Genomic DNA, 27,101 nt, shown 5'->3' with positions numbered 1-27,101 from the left:
CGTGTTTGGCACCGTTCAGGTGAGCGCCACAATCAGGACTGCATACGACCGAGGCACACAGGGCCAACACCCGGCATCATGGTGTGGGGAGCGATCTCCTACACTAGCCGTACACCTCTGGTGATCGTCGAGGGGACACTGAATAGTGCACGGTACATCCAAACCGTCATCGAACCCATCGTTCTACCATTCCTAGACCGGCAAGGGAACTTGCTGTTCCAACAGGACAATGCACGTCCGCATGTATCCCGTGCCACCCAACGTGCTCTAGAAGGTGTAAGTCAACTACCCTGGCCAGCAAGATCTCCGGATCTGTCCCCCATTGAGCATGTTTGCGACTGGATGAAGCGTCGTCTCACGCGGTCTGCACGTCCAGCACGAACGCTGGTCCAACTGAGGCGCCAGGTGCAAATGTCATGGCAAGCCGTTCCACAGGACTACATCCAGCATCTCTACGATCGTCTCCATGGGAGAATAGCAGCCTGCATTGCTGCGAAAGGTGGATATACACTGTACTAGTGCCGACATTGTGCATGCTCTGTTGCCTGTGTCTATGTGCCTGTGGTTCTGTCAGTGTGATCATGTGATGTATCTGACCCCAGGAATGTGTCAATAAAGTTTCCCCTTCCTGGGACAATGAATTCACGGTGTTCTTATTTCAATTTCCAGGAGTGTATATCAATAAATTATTATAATCATTTATTCATCTGTACTTTTACATCACATCCACCGGTTTCCGTCCCATTCGGATAATTCTTTGATGGTGCACATTTTTTATGTTTAATAGTGTTTTATAGAGAACAAAGGTATCTGTTATATACATAAAATGCCACACAGACACACATAAAACTCATACGTTTCTATGGATATGACACGTGAAATTCTTCAATCAGTATAAACAAGTGATCTCTCTGTATTTCATACTAAAAATACTACTCTCCTTAAATACATACATCTGATCTCTATCTCTCAAAGTAATACTTTCGCTCTATATTTGATACAGAAAATTCTGTACCCTTTATAAACAAGTTATCTCCCTCACGTAAAGTAATCATTCTCTCTCTCTCTCCCTCTCTCTCTCTCTCTCTCTCTCCCTCAATCCCATTCTCTCTCTCTCTCTCTCTCTCTCTGTCTCCCGCCCCCTCTCTCTCTGTGTCTCACTCTTGCTGCTGATCCCGGCGGATGTTCGAGTCCTCCCTCGGGCATGGATGTGTCTATCCTTACGATAATTAAGTTTAAGTAGTGTGTAAGCTTAGGGACTGATGACCTTAGCAGTCCATAAGATTTCAAAAACACATTTTTTTGTCTCACTGTCTTTCTCACTCATTTATTTCAGTTCTCTATAAAACGAAATTTTCTTGGTTCACCGTTAGTTGTCCACAACAACTATGACGATTTTAATAGAGCAGTGAAACTATTGTAGCAGATATGGCATCTCCAGCAAAACTACAGTGTGTGATAATCGAGATTTCCCTCTGGATGGTAGGATGGCCACATCCATAGGTTTTTAATTCCATATTATATATATTAAAATTCCTCCGAGACTACTCACTTGGTTTCCGAGAGTGAAACGCGGTTAAACTGATCTCGTTGAAAGCTACGATGCCAGAGGAAGAAATTAATTAAATGTGAGATGAAAAAACGTAGCTCATATTGATCTGTAATTAATTAGCAAGGAGTTTCTTAAAAGTAATCTGGGTGAAAACGCAAGTATCCTATTTGCAATTCTCCCAAAGATATGGGAAGCGAAAACCTTTCCTGAGCTACCTTGCATACTTATGCTTTGCTCTAAAATTAAATATGTCTCTGTTGAACCATTTTTGTTATCCTTTTTAGGTTAAACGCAGGATATAAATATATTTTCATACTGTTTTGAAAGGTATGTCAACACATTAGGCACTTCTCTTCGAACTCACCATATCTGTGATGAAACACGTAGCTTATATATAATATAATTGCTGTATAATTGTGGGTGGAGTACCAAAGGAGACTAGACATAAACTCTCAGTTGCTGCGTTCTTCGCCAAGCAGGGTTAGCCTGAAATCACGAAACGGTATGAGGGTGAGCATGGAACCGAGGAAGAAGAGACGCGCCGAGGTAAATCCCCACCTCGGCACCCACCTGGGATCTAATTAGACGCAGCTGGTCCCCAAAACAGCGCCATAATTAAACGAGCCAAGAAGCGGGACGGGATTGCCTGCTCGCTGCTCCGCCGGAACGTTGCTACTCTGTGGAGTTCTACTCAGTGGGAGATCACAGCCTCTACCCCTTGGGCCACGAGACGTCAGGGCGACGTCAAGTGCCGTCTCTCACCGTCGCTACGTCTATTAACTCTGACAGCCTCCTCGCTGGTGCGTGGGACTCCCCATTCTGTGAAGATAATTTCGTTCTCTTACACAATGTTATATTTCCAGTATTAGTCGCGCTTCATGTTAGCTTGAACACTATGACTGCGTTCACATTGGTCTGACAATGGACGCCAGGCGCCGTCTCCAGGGGTGACTCCATAACATAAACGGACAGCTTGTTATCAGTGCGTCAGGTTTTTAGGCAGCATCAGGGAGGCTAGGTTAGCTTAGGATCTATCCAGTCATCGTCATCCTCGTTGCCATTCTGCTCAAAGACACGTTTTCAGATGTTGGCTCTCCATGCTCTCCCGTTTGCTGTCATACTTTCCTAGTTCGGGTAGTTTCCCTTTCCAGTTTTGTCTTCTATTGTCTTCATGTCCTTTTTCTTCTTAATCTCCTCCACTAACTAGTCCTTCCAACGCGTCTGGTAGAAGCATTGCACCTGTGGTCTAGGCTGTGTCGTTGCGATGTAGCAGGTGTGAGAGAGAGACTGAGAGTTTGCACATGGGCACTTGATGGACTGGGGAGTATGGGTGATAACGCCTGAAGTGGGAGATATATATCGTAAAAAATAAAAGAAAGGAAAAAGAAACAAAAAACAAAAAAGGAGATTAAGGCAACGGACAAAAATTAAAAAAGGGGGCGGGGGTGGGGGGGAGGCGGTTAACGTCTATGATTTATAATCAAAACTTCATTGGTCCCGGGTTCGAATCGCACCGCTGCTTAAATTTTGATTAATAATCAGCATTGGCGGCTGAAGACTTCCGGCATAAGAGATCACCCTCATTCTGCCAACAGCCTTGTAAAAGAGGGTGGAGAAGCTGCCAGAGGTTCAGGAAACTCCCTTGTCGTACGGGTGGGATACTGCCGCTAAAGGCGGAAGAATCAACAGTGATCAACTGCATGAGGATGCAGAAAACAATGGAAACCACAGCATTAAAGTCCGGTATGCACAGTTCAAGTGGTCTGTAATTGAAGAAGTGTCACGATCATCTCACCTTTGGCAAAAGATTCCGGAATAGTCCCCCATTAGTGTCTTCCGGAGAGGTCTGCCAAGGGGGAGGTTACCTTGAGAAAAAGACTGAACAATCACCAGAAAGACAACATTCTACCAGTCGAGGCGTGGAATGTGGTAGGCGAGCCAGAACATCTGAAAAGGAAAATGCAAATGTTCAGTGTGGGGCAGCGACGTGAGGTGGAAAGAGGACAAGGTTTTCTTGTCGGACGAGTATAGGGTAATATCTACAGCAGCAGAAAATGGTATAACAGGAGTAGGATATGTTATGAATAGGAAGGTAGGGTACAGAGTGAGTCACTGCGAACAGTCCTGTGAAAGGGCTGTTTTTACCAGAATCGACAGCAAACCAACACCGACAACGATAGTTCAGGTATATATGCCGACGTCGCAAGCTGGAGATGAATATATAGAGACCATGTATGAGGACATTGAAAGGGTAATGCTGTATTTAAAGGGAAATGAAAATGTAATAGTCATGGGAAACTGGAACGCAGTTGCAGGGTAATGAATAGAAAAAAAAAGATTACAGGAGAATATAGGCTTGGGACAAGGAATGAGTGAGGAGAAAGACTAACTGAGTTCTGTAACAAGTTTCAGCTATTAATAGCGAATATCCTGTTCAAGAATAAGAAGAGGATGAGGTATACTTGGGAAAGGCCGGGCGATATGGGAAGATTTCAGTTAGATTATATCATGGTCAGACTGAGATACCGATATCAGATACTAGATTCTAAGGCGTACCCAGGAACAAACACAGACTCAGATCAAAAAATAGTAATGATGAAGAGTAGCCTGAAGTTTGAGACATTAGTCAGGAAGAATCAATGCACAAAGAGGTGGGATACGGAAGTACTAAGGAATGACGAGATGTGGTTGAAGTTCTCTAAGGCTATAGATACAGAAATAAGGAATAGCTCAATAGGCTGTAAAGCTGAAGAGGAATGGACATCTCTCTAAAGGCCTATCACAGAAGTTGGGAAGGAAAACGTAGGTGCAAAATAAGTTAACTGCGAAGAAACCATGGGTAACAGAAGAAATGCTTCAATTGATCGATGAAAGAGGAAGTACAGAAATGTTTCGGGAAACTCAGAAATACAGAAACACAAGTTCTTGAGGAATGAAATATATAGGAAAAGCAGGAAAGATAAGACGAAATAGTTGCAGGAAAAATATGAAGACATCGAACAAGAAATGATTGTCCGACGGACAGACTCAAAACAACCTTCGGTAACATGCAACGGAAATTGCAGTGTTAAATGGAGAGGAGAGAGCGAATAGGTGAAAAGAACACATTTAACGCCTCTATGAGGGGATGATTTTTCTGATGTGATAGAAAAAGAAACAGGAGTCGATTTAGAAGAGATAGGGAACCCACTATTGGAATCAGAATTCAAAAGTGCTTTGGAGGACTTAATATCAGTTGAGGCAGAAGGGGTAGACAATATTCCACCATAATTTTTAAAATCGTTGGGGGAAGTGACACGTTGGTGTGCAGAATGTATGGGTCTGGTGACATATCATCTGACTTCCGGAAAAGCGTCATCCATACTATTCCGAAGACGACAAGAGCTGACAACTTGCGCACAGTCAGCTTAACAGCTCATGCATCCATGTTGCTTACAACAATAATATAGAGAAGAATGGAAAAGATAATTGTGGATGAGCTAGATGACGATCGATTTGGCCCGTATCTACAGTCGGTACTCCAACTGCATGTCAGAAATTACATTGAGTAAGTAGCAGTCATCAGATCGTGATTAGTACGCTAGTTTTAATATGCAGTACGTTGCTATTTTCGTATGATCGCTGATTTGCAGTTTGTAACCAGCAAATTTATAGCAGTATTTTATACACTATACCTTGTCCATACACTGCTGCTTTTAGCTGCTGTTAACTGGAGGTATACAGTAACATTTAAACAGCAGCTCATAGATACAGTTGGTCCACCTGTTACTAATGGTATCTTTGTTACATGTGGTTAGTTTTTTAACTTTTTACACAGATTTTTAGAAAGCTTATCATGTACAGTTACAGGTTATTAGGTATCACAGTTCCAAATAGTGGAGCATTTCAGGTTTATGTGGTTAGCAACTTACATTTGCAAGTATTTGAGCATTTGTCAATGCAGATACTAAACCATCTACAACCTACGGGCGGTGGTTTATTTTTGGTACAGTTGGTTACCTCTATGCAAACAATGGACTACAGACATTCTATTCTTAAAGTTACAGATACTCTACAGTTACAAGTAATGTTTATGGTTAATAAGCACTTTCAGTCATTCACAGCCAGCTAGTGAAATTTATTGTATGTATTTCATACATATTACGTGCATGTCGCCAGTTATATTTTCTTCACGAAGCGTATTTATGACGTTTCATATATTACTAAACTATTACTACACTCGATCAAAAGCATACAATGATGCCCACGTTTCCTCTTTCCAGTAACTATTTCGCCTCTTCCTTTTAGTTAGCCACTAGGAACAGTTTATCCACTCTCTCCACTTTCCTGCGGCATGCTTTTGACTTCTCTACACCAATTCCGTGGTGTGGTCTAAAACTTACAGTGCCATACAGTCTTCGCATACAGGATGACGTCAACGAAATATTTTCGTGTTTAAAGGAGAGATTTGATATTATTGAAATTTCGTGAAAACATTTCGCCGCAATGATAAATGTATCTGTTTTAATGATGTCCACCCCAAATCCTGTATCAGTCCGTAATAATCTCTCCTGTATGTCTCGATAACACATAACGTGCTGCCCTTCTTTGAACTTTCTCGATGTACACTGTTAATCGTATCTGGTAAGGATCCCACACCACGCAACAGTTCTCCAAAAGAGGACAGACAAACGTAGTGTAAGCAGTCTCTGTAGAAGATCTGTTGTATAATATAAGCGTTCTGACAATAAAACCCTGTCTCTGATTTGACTTCCCCACAACATTTCCCATGTGTTCTATCCAATTTCAGTTGTTCGTAACTGTAACTCCTAGGTATTTAGTTGAATTTACGGTCTTACTTCGTAATAACCAAAGAAAACAAGCTGCCTTAAATTTTATCGATTTTCTTCCGAAAACTGTACGTTCGGGTGATGAAATCAGCTTCATAATGACCGTGAACGTACTGCCGTAAGGATTTGAAAAAATCGGCCGTCGTCGGGTGATATCCGTCGTCGGTAGAATCCCCGGCCTTGGTGCCACTGCGACCACAGCCTGAAAGTATATCAAAGGGTTATTCTGAGTGAAGCACGATACTTCTATGGTCTGCACTCTCCAGAACACATAATAGAAGGGGGATGGTTAATTTTGTATCGTGTAACAGCGTTATCCCAGAGTTACATTCGGGGATGGGGCATCTGAGGAATACTTATATGTTTCTGTGCACGTTGTTAATTAGTGTAATGTACACAGTCTCTATGGCAGCTAAAGCTAAGAAAGTTAAATAAAGTAAAAGCTAAGAAAGTTAAATAAATTAAAAATAAAAACACTGGCAAGTGCTCTTAGGACTTGAACTACTAGGGTTTTGCACAGCTGAATTATGTATATAAATGGTCCCTCTATGCCGGGAAACGAAAATCTCGACGATTTTTGCCTGCTGTTGATATCGGTACCAGCAAGGTATCTGTCCCGAGAATTCCAAAATATCGAGAACGTTACAATTTTAAGGAGAAATTTTTTGCTTAATTTTTCATTCTCTATGGCAATTTCTTTATTTATTTCCTTGATTTTGGAGTTATATTAACATGCTACACTAATTGCCCATAGCTGATGCGTTGACTTCGTCTGCCATCGTCCCTTTTGTTATTACCCATAATATTTGATTGAAGTCTACACAGTAGAAAATGTTATAGACTGCCATAAGGCTAATGTTACGATGATGTCTATTCGTCTTGTGAGATATTTTTACGTACATTTTATGAGGTATTGAAACCCCATGTCAAACAATGGAAGTGCAACGCTTCATCAGTTAGCAGTATTACTTAGCTCTGAAACGTTACAGATGATCTATGTGTCTCAGTCAGATACTGTCAGGAAATTTTTGTGTTTATAATGAGCAGTTCGTAAAGGACCTGTGATGCTAGAGCCAGTTTAGATCGATATTCGGGCACCCATACACTTACTACTACCCGATGTCGAAGGCATGGTTTTCCCAGCGGCGTCGGAATCCACTTCTTAATAGCTCTCTCAAACAACACGAAATATTTGTATGTTGTTTACAGAGACCTACCCCGTGAATCACTGTGCCTATTACTGAAAACTAGATCTAAATCTGTACAGCAGTTCCTGAGGTTTCTGACTCAACACGAATGCAAACTAAGTTTGTAACGGCAATATACACTGAAGAGCCAAAGGAACTGGTACACCAGGCTCATATCGTGTAGGCCCCCCGAGAGCACGCGTAAGTGCCATAACGCGACGTGGCATGAACTCGACTAATGTCAGAAGTAGTGCTGGAGGCCATTGACACCATGAATCTTGCAAGGTTGTTTATAAATACGAAAGAGAACGAGGGTGTACAAATCTCTTCTGAAGAGCACATTGCCATGCCATCCCATATATTTGCTCAATAAGGTTCATTTACGGACAGTTTGGTGGCCAGTGGAAACGTTAAAACTCAGAGTAGTGTTCAGGAAGCCACTCTGTAGCAATTCTGGGCGGGTCAGGTGTCGCATTACCCTGCTAGATTGGCCCACGTCCGTCGGAATGCAGAATGAACATGAATGGATGTAGTTGGTCAGACAGGATGCTTTCGTACGCGTCATCCGCCAGAGTCGTGTCTAGACGTATCAGGGGTCCCGTATCACTCAAAGTGCACACGGCTCACACTGTTACAGAGCGTCTACCACCTTGAACAGTATCCTGTTCACGTCCAGGGTCCATGGATTCGTGAGGTTATCCCCATACGCGTACACGTCCATCCGCTCGATAGAATTTTAAACGAGACTCGTCCGACCAGGCAACGTGTTTCCACTCATCAACAGTGCAATGACACTTTTGAAGAACGCAGGCAACGAGCAAAGCTTTGTGTCATGAACGAATGGTCCTTCGGCTCTGAAAGCCCATATCAAGGTGTGCCTTTGAATGTTTCGCAAACTGTCGCTGACACTGACGCCCCAGCATTGAAATCTGCGGCGATTTGCGGAAGGATTGCTCACGTTGAACGATTCTCTTCAATTGTCGTTGGTCGCGTTCTGGCACGATGTTTGTGCGGCCGCAGCGATGTCAGAGGTTTGATGATTTACCGGATTCCTGATATTCACTTTGTGCACGCGGGCTCTTCTTCTCGTGGTGGCACATTGGAGTGTGAATGTATAGTGCGAGAGGACTTACTGTCCTCCCCTTATTTCCATTCACAATAACTAGACGGAACAAGTTGTATGATATAAGTGTGTATTACATTAAACGTTACAACTGGCATAGGCAGCGCGCCAACTGCGGCTCCTGGCTTAGCTGGAAGACATACGCGCCCGTCCGCTACGGGGTCTCGCAGTTACCTGCTCGGCCGTTACAGCGGGGAATCCTACCTGCGCGCACAAAGGACTTGAGAGGTCCACTTCCGCACGTACGTTGCAAACTCTTCCAACAGGGAGCAGACTATAATGGACAGTCTGACCTGGCCAGTTTGAAGCTGCCACTAGATGGCAGTTGGAGTGAGTAGCTGAGTCCAAACACACTTCATCGCCACCTCGGAGATGCTGTGACTCATTCCTCGTGCGCCAACTATAACACTACGTTAAAACTCACTCAGATCTTGATAACGTGGCATTGTAGCAACAGTAACATATGTAATAAGTAGCTGAGTCCAAACACACTTCATCGCCACCTCGGAGATGCTGTGTCTCATTCCTCGTGCGCCAACTATAACACTACGTTAAAACTCACTCAGATCTTGATAACGTGGCATTGTTGCGACAATAACATATGTAATAAGTAGCTGAGTCCAAACACACTTCATCGCCACATCGGAGATGCTGTGACTCATTCCTCGTGCGCCAACTATAACACTACGTTAAAACTCACTCAGACTTGGTAACGTACCATTGTAGCATTGTCGACGGGACGTTAAACACTAACCACCACCACCATTGTAGCAACAGTAACATATGTAATAAGTGCGCCAGACACTTGATGTGTGTGTGTTTGTCTGTGTGTGTGTGTGTGTGTGTGTGTGTGTGTGTTTGTGTGTGTGTGTGTGTGTGTGTGTGTCATACAATTACAAATGAATACTTTTAGGAATCCTTTACTTATACTGTAAAACCTTGATTCTCGCCAAATGTAATCATTCTAGGTCATTGGGAAATATCCCATTGGTTTTGATAAGTAAGTCTGTGAGCACAAAAAAAAATTGCCACGTTTATTTATTACATTCACTTAGAAGCTTAAATTTTTCACATCGCCAAGGGATCTTTGACCTTAATGTGTGACATAAATTGCAATTCGACAGCTCTAGCCGTTACTTTGAAAAAGGGGTGTTGAAAGTAGGACAGACAGGCAGACAGTAACATGGTCAACAATTTCATCTGGTTGGGGTGTGGAGCCCCAAAAAATATTAACAGGTAGCATCGTCAACTAAAGTCCTTGGAGCACTTTCAATAGATTATCACGTCATATTAGACATCTTTGAGCGATGCGCCTGCTCCTATTACAGGTTTTCCCTCATCGTATCTTCAACAACGCCGCCAAGCGACGTATGCTGTGGCGTACCATTACAGCGCATAACTGGTCCTGAGTGCCGACTTAGTGTACTGTCCGTGGAGGCGCCCTGTCCCCGTACTTTTGAGTCTGGCGTTGTGACTGATCACTGGAGACGGCGCCTGCGGTGCGACAGGCTGTTCATGCCCTTTGGAGGAGACTACTCGCTGGACTGCATTTGAGAAGAAGCGTCGAGCTAGTGACGGACCGAAGCCGGCTGCACCGAAGCGAGTAGCTGTTGTCGACATCGTCCACTGCTTCGCCAGTGGACCATCGAGGACGATTCATTTTTTGAGGAGGCACTTCAAACGCCCGCTTCTAGCATTTCAATTTCACACATTCAGTGACTGCAGTCCTTGTACCAGATGGAGCTTAACGAAAGTAGGCAGGCTTTATATGGTCTTCCGCAGTGCAATCTACCACTAGTAATGTTCCCAATACAACTGTAAAAAATGGAAACCACTGCCACTGGATGGGTATTTGTTATATTAGCGGCGTTGTGAAATCGGCATTAATGCCTTTGTTGTTCTTCTTTCTAGAAAAGCTATACATCTTATACTTAATGCACTCATGTTTTCATAAAAAATTATTCACAAGTCTGAAAAATTTTGTTGTTTACTCGTGCTTTATGAAATCTAAAGCTTTTAGTTTCCATATCTTATTTTATGTCTATCTTTATTAGCGAGTTCCATTGAGATCTGAGTAAGTCCAGTTTATGTTTCAGTTTTTAACATGTGCACAACTTTGACTATTTGGGCTCTAATATTAAAATCACAAACTCCATGTCAACTGAAAAAAAAATTTGCATCGTAGGTGGTAATACATGCTTTCACACGTTTGAGAAATTGTTGGCCTCTAGATTATCAAGTAGCTGCAACTGCAACATAAGGCCAGTTGTAACCTACTGATGCGAAAGATGGACGGTAAATTGTGTTGATGAGCAGCAGCTCAAGATATTTGAACGTTGAGTGATGCACAAGATCTATGAGGCGGTTCAGGATAATAATGGTTACTGGAGATCTATGACGAATGTCCGCAGCTCGTTGTCGTGCGGTAGCGTTCTCGCTTCCCGCGCCCAGGTTGCCGGGTTCAGTTCCCGGCGTGGTCAGGAATTTACTCTGCCTCGTGATGACTGGGTGTTGTGTGATGTCCTTAGGTTAGTTAGGTTGAAGTAGTTCTAAGTTCTAGGGGACTGATGACCATAGATGTTAAGTCCCATAGTGCTCAGAGCCATCTATGACGAATGCTGAGCTGGAGCGCCGCATACAAGAAGCTGACATAGCACGAATAGGAAAAAGTAGAAGAATAGCAATTGCTTGGACATGCCTTCAGGATGAAAACTGGAAGAACAACTGGTAAGATTTTTTAATGGAGGTCAACCGCAAGAAGACAGAGAGGAAGGCCACGAAAACGGTGGATTGCTGATGTGGAAAAAGACATAAAATCTCTCAGAGTCCGCGGATGGCGGAGAACCGCACTGGAGATGGCACAATGGAGGAAATTCGGTGGTGAGGCTACAACCCAAACACGGTTGTAATTCCGTCAGAAGAACAAATATCCAGTTTACTGAGTGAAATAGTCAAGTCGCCCAGGTGGATTGCGCCACGAGCCTTGGTGACAGAGGCCTCCTCGGGATTACATTTGCTTGCTTAAAAACCCTTTGTTACAAATCTATAGGTATTGATTTGGCGTATGATTTATTCCTTGTTTTTATTGTTAATCCTCAAGGTCATAAATCGGTGCACTTTTGAATTTTCTAGATATTCACTGTCTTTACAAATAAGCGAGGTTGTTACGTTGCAGTACTTCTTTCTTGGTCTAGCCCCTTCACTCCCTGCTCCACCATTTTCTGCCTCGGAATATCTGCCAAATGAGTTTTTCCAGGCCGGTGAACGTGTTTGTCATCATTTGCACTGTCCTCTTTTGTACACAAAGCTTGTGAAGATGTAATACCTAAGACGTGAAATTATGAGACTGGCTATTTCCAACGTAAATGTGTGAAACGCAACAGAACTGGAAACTAGAGACGAACTTTAAGTTGATCCAGATTTTACATAATTTCAAGCACTGGTGAAGTTCATCTGGGGCTGGAAATTAATGATTCCAGTTAAAGTGAAAAAAATATGGACTGAGTAAAAAGCTTCACAGATATTTCAATAAAATTGGAAGCTTTCTTCATAACAGTCTGCCATAGCTCTCATACCACTCAGAAAACACTGTCACAGCATGTCACCAGTATGTGTTGTTCAAACACTGCTTCTCAGAAATATAACCTCTTGTTGTCTTGAAATCTGTAACTCTATAAACACTTTAGCCTCACGAAAGGAAACAGCCTTGACGGTTCACATTCACGGTTGGCACGTTTTTTCTTTTCGGTCACAAGCGCTAAACTGGCACAAACTTGGAGCATGGATACAGCACGACGCAGTGAGAAATTTCTTGGGGTAGAGAAAACGGAAAGTGACTAACGAGGTTACAATGTTACCGATTAATATTGTGACCATTATAATGTCGCAATAAACTGCGTGAAAAAATAATTCCAACCCTTCCGCAACAGATACAGTAGACGTCAAATTTTCTGCGACACCACTGACTCTGTTCCCCGCCCCAAGAAACATCTGAGCAAAAGATAATTTCTCTCGCACCAGCGGAATGTTAACGCCCTCTCACTTTCGCTCCAGTATCATACAGTGTTAGCCGAGCAGCGACGCTGTTATCCTTTCTGTGTGATATTTGAAATTCCTCTCGAAAGGTAAATACTGCCGTCTAACGGAATTAAGGTTATTTCAAAATTACGAGTATAATAACAGCGAACAGCTGAAACTGTGTGCCATTAATCCGCTTTAGAATTCCCAACGTAGCAGCTAAAACCAATACATTCTCTATTGCAGAAATTGTTCGCCGTTCAGGAAAGATCATTTATAATAATGACTAGAAAAACTGGGCTGGTTATGATATGACAATTCCAATAATTTGAGATATATGACAGTCACAGTCTAAAGGATTCTGGTAGGAAACATGATGTAGAATCGTTACTTGGATCTTACAATTTCATCTTGGTGATTAACTTTATAGTACGTTTGAAAAAAGATGGTAGAAAACAAATTAAAAACATTTTTTCTGTGAAGCTAAAAGCAAACAAACAAATGTTCTCTGTGTTCTTGATCTAAAGCTGGTTAGGATAAGTAACACAGTGATTTACAGTATGGATACCCCTCAGTTAAAGATACTCCTCAACTGAAATCAATATTATTCATGATTCCAGGAAAAACTATTTACAAGAGATACCTTGGGATGAAATTTATAACGGACCAATGCTAACATAAAATTTAATCTATTCCATGATATATTCAAATCATTATTTGAAATTAGCTTTCCGCATAAGCTAATTACAAAAAGACACCCATTGATCACTAGAGAAACTGCCATATACAGTGAAACGAAAAGGGAAATGTATCTCGTGGGAAGGACAAGTAGAGATCCCGTAGTAGTTGCAAATTGCAAAACCTGCTTAAGATTACTGAAAAAGTTATTAAAAATCATAGAACATGCACAAAATGTCAGGAAGCGTCAATACTGACTACAGACTACAGGCAATGTGGAATGTAGTGAAACGAGAGACGAGACAACCATCCACACAACAGGATAACATCATTACTAAAGTTAATAGAAGGGCTATAAGTGATGAGTCACAGGTATCAAAATACAAAGTATAAAGACAAGCACTTGAAGAGAAACATCACAGCACTATGTTAAAAAAACCTAACAGAAAAGTAATGTTATGAATGTATCACCTACTTCTACTTGTGAAGTTAAGAAAATTATACAATTTCTAAAGAACAGCAGCTCATCTGGTTTTGACAGTGTTTGCAGTAGAGTTCTAAGGATTCATTCCCATACAGTAACCCTAGTCCTAACTAAATGCATCGCTGACTCAAAGCATTTTTCCAGAGAGACAGTAGTATGCCATTTTCAAATACCTTTCTATTTAAGGAATGTGGTAGGAGAAATGTCAATGACTGCTGATCTGTTTCATAGCTGACATCACTTTTCAAAATTTTTGAGAATGTGATGTATTCTAGAATAGTATCTCACCTGAACAACAATAACACCCGCAGCAAATCCCACTTTGGCTCTAAGAAGAGTTTCTCTGCTGAAAATACCATTAACACGCACATTTTCCATATTTTAAAAAGCATTAAATCATAAAATAGCACGGGCTAGTTTTTTCTGTGACCTATATAAGGGATCGCTCTGTGAATGAACGAATGTCATGTGACTAGGGCCTCCCGTCTGGTAGACCGTTCGCCGGCTGCAAGTCTTTTGATTTGACGCCACTTCGGCGACTTGTGCGTCAGGGAGGATGAATTGATGATGATTAGGACAACACATCACCCAGTCCCTGAGCGGAGAAAATCTCCGACCCAGCCTGGAATCGAATCCGGGCCCTTAGGATTGACATTCTGTCCCGCTGACCACTCAGCTACCTGGGGCGGACAGGGATTGCTCTGTGTGAATCACAGTATTTTCCTAGATAAACTGAAGTTTTATATGTTTGATGGTATAGCCAGACAGTGGATACTGCCATATATATCCATCAAAATGCTGGAAGTTTTAATTTGTGATTCAGCTAGTATAGTCAGGGAACGTTATTCTGACTTGGGAGAAATCACCTATGGGGTTGCTCCAGGTTCAATCTTAAGTTCGCTATTGTGCCTCATATGTGTAAACGGTCTTCTGTGTAATACAAAGCAAGCATTCTTTTTAGATGACACTAGTTTTGTAATCAGTCCAGGAATACATACATACACAACAAATGGTAACCAAAGTTTCCTAAAACTATCACTGATTGGTCTTTTGGGAATGGTCTTACTCTTAATTTGAAAAAGAAACAATATATTCAGTTCTGCCCTTCTAGGGGCTCTACACCAATGGTAACGGGACACATAGTGAAGAAATAGTAAAGGAGTTAGAACCTTCAGATATTGTATGTGTCTATAATGATAAGAAATTTAATTGAGGAAAGGACATTTTGGAAATCTTAAGATAACTGGGTTCAGCCACATTTGCCCTTAGAGTAACTGCAAACTTGGGGAGACACAAATCAGTAGTTTGATTTATTTTGCATATTCTCCTTCAATCAGGTCATTTGGAATAATGTTCGGGGGTAACTCATCTTTAATAAAGAAAGTTTTCATAGTTAAGAACCGTGCTGAAAGAATAATATGTGTTGCTCACCCACATACGCCTTGTAGACAACTGTCTAAAGAGTTGTGCAGTCTGTCCACTGCTTCACATTATAATTATTTCCGCATAAACGTAGTTGTGAATAGTCCATAGCAGTTCAAAAGAAAAATTTAGGTTCATTATTAGAATATTAGAAGGAAAGATGACATTCATTACGCCACGTTTGGGTTTTGTTTAGTACAAAATGAGTTGCATGATGCTGCATCAAAATTTTTTCATCACTTACCCAGTGATGTAAAATGTGTGACCGACAGCAAAGTAAATTTTGAAACAAACTGAAAAAGTTTCTCCTTGACAACTCTTTCTGTTCCGTAGCAGATATTGCACTATTGTAATGTGTAAGGGGTGATGGGTACGTATTACTAACTTCCATCAGTATCCTTTTTTTTAGTGAAAAAGGTATAAATATTGAGCATGTAGCCATGTTTGTTTAGCGATTTGAATGTAAATCGTCTCGTTGCACACCATTACGATTTATCAACCAAAATTACCCAAAAATGTTGAAATGTGTGTGAAATCATACAGAACTCCTAAGGTCATCAGTCCTTAAGCTTACACACCACGTAACCTAAATTATCATAAGAACAAACACGCACACAGACCCATGCCCGAGGGATGACTCGAGCCTCCACCGGGATCAGCCGCACAGTCCATGACTGCAGTGCCTAAGACCTCTCGGCTAATCCCGCGCGGCTGCAAAATGACCAACGCAACATGAAAACTAACTATTAAGTTTCACCGCCCTGCTCGTGGCTGCCAGTCAGCTTAGGGTAACTGAAATATAAATGTGCAATTATTACAACAGGTATTAGCTGCGGCGAATTCGTTTAAATGTTCACAGTTTGCAGCACTCGTCGTTGATTATCTGTCGTTTTATGGCCATAGCTCCACAGTAGCGCGTCACGACCAACAGTCTACTGGAGCGTGTTGCCCCTTTTCAACACTCCTTCCCGTGCTTTGACTTCTCTGTTAGAGTGTGTGTTGCAGGATGGTTCTGGAAATAATGAATTAATTTGAACCAAGTTTGTTAGTGTAAAAAAATGCATTTTTAGCCTCTCTTAGAGGTAGGTTAGGGCTGTGAATGACCACACGTGCAAAAGTAACCTCAAATCACTTTAGCTGTGTTCAGGGACTAACTGATGATCATGTACATGACATTTGACTTCACAGAATGGTGATGGCGGTAGAAGAGGGTTACCTGTATTGAGAAACACCAGACCGCTTATAAATTTTTCACCAAGCATAATTCATATTACTTCATCAAATTATGTGCTGACTCTAACAGTTCCAAGTAAAGGGACTTCAGTGGGGGTGGTGAGGGAAGGTGGGTAGCAGGTAAGCATAATTCAGCAATGCATTGATAAATTTCAGCGAAATATACACTACTGGCCATTAAAATTGCTACACCAAGAAGAAATGCAGATGATAAACGGGTATTCATTGGACAAATATATTATACTACAACTTATCTGTGATCACATTTTCACGCAGTTTGGGTGCATAGAACCTAAGAAATCAGTATGCAGGACAACCACCTCTGGCCGTACTGCCCAGCCTTGATACGCCTGGGCATTAAATGAAACAGAGCTTGGATGGCGTGTACAGGTACAGCTGCCCATGCAGCTTCAACAACGATACCCCTGTTCATCAAGAGTAGTGACTGCCGTATTGTGACAAACCAGTTGCTCGGCCACCATTGACCAGACGGTTTCCGTTGGTGATAGATGTGGAGAATGTGCTGGCCAGAACAGCAGTGGAACATTTTCGGTTATCAGAAAGGCCCTACAGGACCTGCAACATAAAGTCGTACATCATCATGCTGAAATATAGGGTTTTTCAGCGATCAAATGAAGGGTAGAGCCACGGGTCTTAACACATATGAAATGTAACGCCCACTGTTCAAAGTGCCGCCCATGCGAACAAGAGGTGACCGAGACGTGTAACCAATGGCACCCCACACCATCAAGCCGGGTGATACGCCAGTATGGCGACGACGAATACTCGCTTCCAATGTGCATTCACCACGATGTCTCCAAACACGGATGCGACTATCATGATGCTGTAAACATAACCTGGATTCAACCGAAAAAATGACGTTTTGTCATTCGTACACCCTGGTTCGTCATTGAGTGCACCATCGCTGGCGCTCCTGTCTGTGATGGAGCGTCAACGTTAACCGCAGCCATGACCTCCGAGCTGATAGCCCATGCAGCTGTAAACGTCGAAGAACTGTTCGTGCAGATGGTTGTGGTCTTGCAAACATAAACATCTGTTGACTCAGGGATTGAGACGTGGCTGCATGATCCGTTACAGCCATGTGGATAAGATGCCTGTTATCTCGACTGCTAGTGATACGATACTGTTGGGTTCCAGCAAGGCGTTCGGTAGTTCCCTCCTGAACCCACCGATTCCATGTTTTGCTAACCGTCATTGGATCTCGAACAACACGAGCAGCAATGTCGCGATACGATAAACCGCTATTGCGATATGCTACAATCCAATTATTATCAAAGTCGGAAACGTGATGGTACACATTTCTCCTCCTTATACGAGGCATCACAACAATGCTTCACCAGTCAACGCCTGTCAACTGCTGTTTGTGTACGAGATATCGGTTGGAAACTTTCCTCATGTCAGCACGTTGTAGGTGTCACCACCAGCGCCAACCTTGCGTATCACAGCATCACAGCATCTTCTTCCAGTCGCTTAGATTTCACGTCTGCAGCTCGCCATCTTCCTGGTGCAGCAATTTTAATGGCCATTGGTGTATATAACACACATATGTTATTATCTCAGGAAAGGTACTTTGGACTCACGATGGAAAATTGCATCCATACCGCAGTAGATTCAGGAAGTCACCTGCGAAGTATTTTCTTATGGAGAGAATAGTATAGTCCCTTGCTACGATTCTATTGCTCACCTTGTTTTCTTTTTCTGCCTAAAGAGAATCAAAACAAAAAAGCAAAAATATCTAGTAACTCCCTACAGTTCTCCATGACGAAATATGTGTAACACTGAAGGTCAAGTCGATAGATCGACAAATTACTCCCGTCATACCTTTCAGCTAAAAGACCTACATTTTGTAGGCTACTCATAATTCGTTCTTGGTGTGTGATGGGACAGATGTCACACACATTATTCGCGTATGAACACTGATGGAGCTACGAGACTGCGGGAGTAGTTTGAGAGGAAACGCGTCGTCTGGAGGAGCCAGGCAGTTAGGGCAGGCTCCCTTGGCTTGTGCTAGAGGCTCCCAGGGAGTAGCGGCTGAGTTCTCGAGGGGATAGCGCCGTGATTACGTGGGTCGGCCATGCACCGCCGACCGTGCCGCGCTGATAGCAGATGGCACGATACGGCACGCCGCCCGGGACCGCGACAGACCTTCTGACGTCACTGTCAGCTCCGGGACTGGAGTTCTGCGTGCAGACATCTGACAGCGAGTAGTGAATGCGATGGCCTACAAGATAAAGAGAAGACCGTTCAAAACAAGGTGTTAACAGTAAAAGGCAGCCTATACGACTGATTAGTGGGACAAGGATATCATCCGGAATAAAGTGGGAATTTTATCCAAGTGTTGGGGGTAGTAATAATTAAGCTACAGTAGAATAGAATTGAGGAGAAGAGGAGTTTGTGGCACAACTTGACAAGAAAAGGGGATGAATTGGTAGGAGGCGTCAAGGGATCACAAATTTAGCATTGGGGGGAGGCGGGAGGGCAGCGTGCAGGGTAAAAATCGTAGAGGGAGACCAAGAGATGAATACACTAAGCAAATTCAGAAGGATGTAGGTTGCAGTAGGTACTGGGGGATGAAGAAGGTTGCACATGATAGAGTAGCATGGAGAGCTGCATCAAACCAGTCTCAGGACTGAAGACCACAACAACAACAAACGGTAGCCCATTTCAAACCGAAGTGCAAGGTTCTTAAAAATGTTATTAGGAAGGCAAAGAGTATGTAGCACGTAAATAGAATAGCTACTTCACATAATACAGCTAAAACCATATGGTCAGTCTCGAAGGAATTGTCTGATCATCAGCACAATGTGGACGATATGAAGTCAGCTCGCAGTAAAAATATTTCTTTTACTGACAGGTCAGATTGTGACTCGCTTGTTTGTATGTTTGTATATTGGCAGCACTATAGACTGTATTAATATCACTGACAGCACCCTGCGCCCTCGGTAAGAGACTCGGTGGTTGAACGGACTTACAGTTAGCGGTTAGCAGTTGGCGAGTAAAGTTTTGTAAATACGTTGTTTGCCCTACAACAAAAACTTTGTTTTGCTAACCATTTGCCTCCCAGTAGTTAGAGTTTATAGTAGTTAGAAACCTTTTATTTAGCTAGCTTTTGTGCTACTTGCTATAATTGCTGTAGTTCATACAGTGAAAATTTTCTGTCAGGTAAGTGACTTACAAAAATATGAATTGTTGTTTCCACTATAGGGATTGTTGACTGAAATGAGTTTAGGCAAATAACAGAGTTGGAGGTACTTTCATATTTCTTTAATTTCATATTTTTTGGATTTGTATTATTGTTAGGGATATTCTTATTGCTAGTCATGTTGTCAATGTATAGCAGTCTGACTGCGTTGGGCTTGTATATTGTGGGTAATATATGAATAGGTTAAGTTTGAGTTTTCTTTGTCACAGAAAATTTGGTAGGTTAGTGTAAAACAAAAATAATTGAAGACATAGTTTGAAGATATACGTACATTGTTTAGTAATCACTTCCTGAGCATTGTTGCGAATTAAATAAAAACTTAGTTTCTACTGGGAGTTATCTAACTCTCCAGGAAAATCCCTTTCCGAAACTGAAATACTCCTCTGTATACTGTAAAGGGGGAGACTGAGTCAGTAAATAAATCACTGAAGACTAACTCTCACGGCTATGATGGAGGGCCTATCAGAATATTCATGTACAGTGTTTCACGTTAAAGCCCTGTAATTAGTCATATTTATAATATTTCCCTCAAGAACGGTCGGTTTCCTGAACGATTAAAGTTCCCAGTAGTAAAGCCGCTGTATAAAATGGGAGAAGGGGATAATGTATAGAGCTATTTCTATGCCATCAGTGTTCACTAAAAGTTATTGGAAAGGCTTTTTATATTAGGATAGGTATTTTATTTCACATAGTTTGCTACGAAACGTACAGTTCGGTTTTAGAAGTGGTTCGACATCTGAAAATGCTATGTTCTCTTCTCTCTGTGAGGTACTGGACGGATTAAACAAAAGTTTTGAAAGCTAGGCATCGTTTTGATTTAACTAAGGCATTTGATTGTTTTGACAACGAAATATTCCTCCAAATGTAGGACAATTGTGGAATATTTGGAGTAGCTTACAGTTGGTTCACCTATTACTTTAGCGACAGAGAGCAAAAGGTCATTATCCATAGTGCTAACAATGGCTATGATGACCAGTCTGAGTGAACCACAGTCAAAATAGGGGTGGGGGTGCCCCAGGGATCAGTGCTGGGTTTACTCCTATTCCTTATCTATATATATGTTATGTCCTCTACTATTAAAGGTGATTCTAAAATGATTCTGTATTCTGATGACCCTAGCTTGGTAGTTTCTACATGTGCAGTCCATGTCATAAGTTCGTGGGTTGTAGAAAATGAGGTAACGCGAAATAATAGTAAAACTCAGCTTTTACAGTTTATAACACACAGTTCAACAAAAGATGTTTTAATTTCACAGAATGAGTGTATGATTAGTGAACAGCTCAAAATTTATGGGTGTTCAAATACATAATAAACTACCGTGAAAAGCCTACTTTCAGGATCCTATTTTTACTATTTAAACGGTATCTGAAGTAAGTGATAGTTTGACACATAAAGTAGGTACTTTGCTTATTTTCATTCGCTTACAACGTATGGCATTTTATTTTGGGGTAACTCTCCCCAATCTCAAATGATATTTTTGGCTCAGGAATGGGCGGTTCATTAGTCTGAGTATTGTGACATTGGCTTCTCAACATATATATTCCTCACTGTCATTTCTTGTTAGGAATATCAGCTTATTCCCAGGAACTGGCAGCTTTCACTCAGTTAAAACTAGGCAGAAACCCAACGTTCATTTGGATCGAACTTCCTTGACTCTTGTGCCGAAAGATGTGTAGTATACTGCTGCATCCATTTTCAATAAGCTATCAATTGAATTTAAAGATCTTAGCGGTAATACAAACACGTTAAAATCGAAGCCGATAAGTTTCCTCATGGTTTCTTAGAAAATTGAAGTGCTTTCTGTGTTACAACGTTGATTGCGTTTACATAAACGTATGGCTTGTCTTCATTTTGGTTCATTAACATTTTATTTTATCTGTTATTTCTTTTATGTTGTAATTTAATGCACTGACACATTCCATAACCTTGGAGATTTGCTCCTCAGTTTGGTGCTACGGAAATAGATTTGTAAAAAAATGATTCTCAAATCCAGAGCGCTGCTCCTGCGAGCAGCTTCGTTAGTAAGAAGTACGATGCAACCTTCTTCCGAACATGCACGTATGTCTGACGGAAAATAGAATCATTCTTCTTGGTGAGAGAGGCATTGCTATTTTGTATTTATTCACCATTAGCAGACCGTCGACGTCAATAAATAGGTCTTTCCGTCACAGGGAAAATTCTCTAGTGGCCTATAAAATTGCTACACCAAGAAGAGATGCAGATGATAAACGGGTGTTCATTGGACAAATATATTATACTAGAACTGAAATTTGATTACATTTTTACGCAGTCTGAGTGCATAGATCCAGAGAAATCAATATCCAGCCGGCCGTGGTGGTCTCGCGGTTCTACGGTCGCAGGTTCGAATCCTGCCTCGGGCATGGATGTGTGTGATGTCCATAGGTTGGTTAGGTTTAAGTAGTTCTAAGTTCTAGGGGACTAATGACCACAGCAGTTGAGTCCCATAGTGCTCAGAGCCATTTGAAATCAATATCCAGAACAACCACCTCTGGCCGTAATAGCGGCCTTGATACGCCTGGGCATTGAGTCAAAAAGAGCATGCAGCTTCAACACGATACTACAGTTCATCACGAGTAGTGACTGGCGTATTGTGCCGAGCTAGTTGCTGGGCCACCATTGACCAGACGTTTTAAGTTGGTGAGATATCTGGAGAATGTGCTGCCCAGGGTAGCAGTCGAACATTTTCTGTATCCAGAAAGGCCAATACACGACCTACAACATACCGTCATGCATTATCCTGCTGAAATGTAGGCTTTCGCAGGGATCGAATGAAGGGTAGAGCCACTGGTCGTAGCACATCTGAAATGTAGCGTCCATTCTTCAATGTGCCGTCAATGCGAACAAGAGGTGACCGAGACGTGTAACCAATGACACCCAATACTTTCACGCCGGGTGATACGCAAGTATGGTGATGACAAATAGCCGCTTCCAAAGTGCGTACACCGCGATGTCGCTAAACAAGGATGCGACAGTCATGATGCTGTAAACAGAACATGGATTCATCTTAAAAATGACGTTTTGAAATTCGTGCACCCAGATTCGTCGTTCAGTACACCATCGCAGGCACTCCCGTCTCTGATGCAGCGTCAAGGGTAGCCCAGCGATTGTCTCCTTGCTGATAGTCCATGCTGCTGAAAACGTCGTCGAACTGTTCGTGCAGATGGTTGTTGTCTTGAAAACGTCCCCATCTGTTGACTCAGGGATCGAGACGTGGTTGCACGATCGGTTACAGCCATACGGATGAGATTCTTGTCATTTCGACTGCTATTGATACGATGGCGCTGGGATCCAGCACGGCGTTCCGTATTACCCTCCTGAACCCACTGATTCCATATTCTGCTAACAGTCATTGGATGTCGATGTACGTGAGCAACAATATCGCGATATGATTAACCGCAATGACGATAGGCTAGAATCGGACCTTTATCAAAGTCGGAAACGTGATGGTACACATTTCTCCTCCTTACACGAGGCATCACAACAACGTTACACCAGGCAACACCGGTCAACTGCTGTTTGTGTATGAGAAATCGGTTGTAAACTTTCCTCATGTCAGCACAATGTAGGTGTCGCCACCGGCGTCAGTCTTGTGTGAACGCTCTGAAAAGTAATCATTTGCATATCACTGCATCTTGTTCCTGTCGGTTAAATTTATCGTGTGCAGCACGTCATCTTCGTGGTGTAGCAATTTTAATGGCCAGTAGTGTAGCTAACCTATAGGTGCTAATTGTAACATGTGGACGACGATATATGGAAGTTTGAGTCTGGCTGTGATTCGTGGTCCGGTAGCCGAATCGGTTAAGGCAAACGTTTAATAAGCAGGAAATCCTGGTTCTAGGGTCTGGCCGATATTTTCATTGACTTCATTCCAATACACAGCCGAAGGTAATTCATATTCATAACTGCGAATGAATTTTCCAATAAAGGATGACCTGGATTTGCTGAGTCTACAAATACCAATGGCTTGCCACAATGGCCAAACCACAAGCACAATACATGCGAGGTACATGGAACGTGGTTGGCATACCCGTCGTTTGCAGCCGAGTAAATCAGCAGAGCAGCGAATGAACTATTCTGCAGTAGAAACATTGGTCACGACGGGATCCCTTTTGGGATTCAGCTGTCGAGATATTCATGGAAACGCGTTTGGCACCAAATCCTGCTGCCACCTCTGCAGCCATGGTCACTAACGTAGACCTGTACGGTGTCACTCGACTCCGAAGTAAGTCTGTTCCAGTCGCTGGAAGGGATTAAAATTTCACTGCCAGTATTTGGCCAGCCAGGCTTGGACAGGTAGTGACGTGATGTTCTCGTTCACCAGTCTGTCTCAATGCAAATGCCTTGTAACGTGAGAGCGTGAGGCGTTGCTGATGGTGATCCATCGGTCGCATAAGGATGTATTACTCTCGGCGGCCGCCTGTTTGCTATTCTAACAAAGTGAACTACTTGTCGGCTTCAGATTTCATCCTCTGAATTCTCTTGTCATCATGATGTAAAGTCAAAATAACGTCAAACTATACATGCGCGCATTACAATCATCTGCAGTCGACAGATACACGTATGACACACCTCTCACCTGTTCGCAATGAAGTGGTATTTGCGAGAGGCAGAAGGAAACCCATTCTGACTAGGCACCAAACCTACAAGTTAAGCCATCGGCACACGACCGCAGTTAGCTATCGTTGACGCGTCGCTCACGAGTTTTGTGATGTCATAACCGGTTAGTTCACGTTGAAGAAGCATTTCGTCAAATGAAACACAAAATAAGTTCTGCGATGTTTCAACGTGCCACATAGAGTATGACCAACAGGAATCAAAACACTCTATACGTCACACGCAGGAAACAATACGCCATACTGTATCTATCGTGGTCAGAAGAAGCTCACATTCCGGGGTTTAAGGCTATGCGCTATTCTCTATGATTATATGCCGCTTATAAGCACCAGCACACTGAATGTCTTGAGAACGAATCTTTATAGGTACGATTTGCTATAATAAAAGATGGGATAGGTCATATAGGTTGTTTAAGAATTTTCATATTTAGCTATTTTCACGTTCTTCCGAAGTAAGAGTGATTTCAGTTGTGCCGCAGGGGAGTGGCATAGGACAATTGCTATTCACAATATACATAAATAACCTGGTGGATGACATCGGAAGTTCACTGAGGCTTTTTGCAGATGATGCTGTGGTGTATCGAGAGGTTGCAACAATGGAAAATTGTACTGAAATGCAGGAGGATCTGCAGCGAATTGACGCATGGTGCACGGAATGGCAACTGAATCTCAATGTAGACAAGTGTAATGTGATGCGAATACATAGAAAGATAGGTCCCTTATCATTTAGCTACAAAATAGCAGGTCAGCAACTGGAAGCAGTTAATTCCATAAATTATCTGGGAGTACGCATTAGGAGTGATTTAAAATGGAATGATCATATAAGGTTGATCATCGGTAAAGCAGATGTCAGACTGAGTTTCATTGGAAGAATCGTAAAGAATTGCAATCCGAAAACAAAGGAAGTAGGTTACAGTACGCTTGTTCGCCCACTGCTTGAATACTGCTCAGCAGTGTGGGATCCGTACCAGATAGGGTTGATAGAAGAGATAGAGAAGATCCAACGGAGAGCAGCGCGCTTCGTTACAGGATCGTTTAGTACTCGAGAAAGCGTTACGGAGGTGGTAATCTCCAGTGGAAGACTCTGCAGGAGAGACGCTCAACAGCTCGGTACGGTCGTTTTTCTTAGGAGTTGTTATATTTACAGGTCAGTTAATAACATTTGAGTCATTAAAAACTGTAGACAACAGTAACATAGTATCTGAGCTTACTGGAACCAGGTTTCCAGCGAGTGTACTCGGTGGAGGTACCACGTTATGGAACGAGGTGGATCGGTAGCGGGTTCGTATGCTACAATATACCACTTTTTTTATTTAACTTCGCGTCTTTTAGAACGCTTTCAGACTTTCCTTTCTAATAAATAAAAATAATTTCTGTAATATTCGGTGTTACATAAACATAAATGCGCTCTCTGTCAGGAACGAGTTTTATAAGACTGTGCCCATATTGAGTGGACACGTATCTTCCATTTCTGTGTCATTATACGTTTACGAATATTGAAATTCTTGTTACGTATAGCATGTCGTTGTGGTCTTCAGTCCTGAGACTGGTTTGATGCAGCTCTCTATGCTACTCTATCCTGTGCAAGCTTCTTCATCGCCCAGTACGTACTGCAGCCTACATGCTTCTGAATCTGCTTAGTGTATTCATCTCTTGGTCTCCCACTACAATTTTTAAGTTCCACGCTACCCTCCAGTACTAAATTTGTGATCCCTTGATATCTCAGAACATGTCGCACCAACCGATCGCTTCTTCTGGTCAAGCTGTGCCACAAACTCCTCTCCAATTCTATTCGATAGCTCCCCAATAGTTATGTGATCTACCCATCTAATTTTCAGCATTGTTCTGTTTCACTTCCATACATGGCTACACTCCAGAGAAATACTTTCTGAAACGACTTCCTGGCACTCAATGTTAACAAATTTCTCTTCTTCAGAAACGCTTTTCTTGCCATTGACAGTCTACATTTCATATCCTCTCTACTTCGATCATCATCAGTTATTTTGCTCCCCAAATAGCAAAACTCCTGTACTACTTTAAGTGTCTCATTTCCTAATCTAATTCCCTCAGCATCACCCGACTTAATTCGAGTACTTTCCATTATTGTTTTTTTGCTTTTGTTGATGTTCATCTTATACCCTCGTTTCAAGACATTGTTCATTCCGTTCAACTGCTCTTCCAAGTCGTTTGCTGTCTCTGAAAGAATTACAATGTCATCGGTGAACCTCAAAGTTTCTATTTCTTCCCGTGGATTTTAATACCTACTCCGAATTTCATCTTTGTTTCCTTTACTGCTTACTCAATATACATATAGCATAGACAGAACAAAATAAATTGTATGTGGTCGAGAAAAGACGTGTGAGTTTTGAAATACCTGAAGAAGGAATTCTAGGCACTTGCATTTTCGTAAAAAAAAAGGGACAAACCGATTAGTTCGCGAGCCAAATAAAGCCGACAACTGCTGCTGAGAGTGCAAAATCTCGTTAACCAGCTCGTACCGTGTGCCGATTTCGCTGTCTGTCGTGACATGGGATATCATGTTGGCGTGCACGTCAGCGTTAGCTGCCTCTTCCCTTGTGCCGACGACTTTACGCGTCTGGCTGCCAGCGATGGCGTCCGAATTTACTTTAACTGTAATTAGTAGATCTCATTAATCGTAACTGCGGCTTTCAGCTTGACCAGGAAGGAGATCCGCTAATTTTCTTTTATATGTTCAGAA

Source organism: Schistocerca gregaria, chromosome 5, assembly GCF_023897955.1.
Source record: "Schistocerca gregaria isolate iqSchGreg1 chromosome 5, iqSchGreg1.2, whole genome shotgun sequence".
Taxonomy (NCBI): Eukaryota; Metazoa; Arthropoda; class Insecta; order Orthoptera; family Acrididae; genus Schistocerca; species Schistocerca gregaria.
This window is presented reverse-complemented; position numbering follows the sequence as displayed.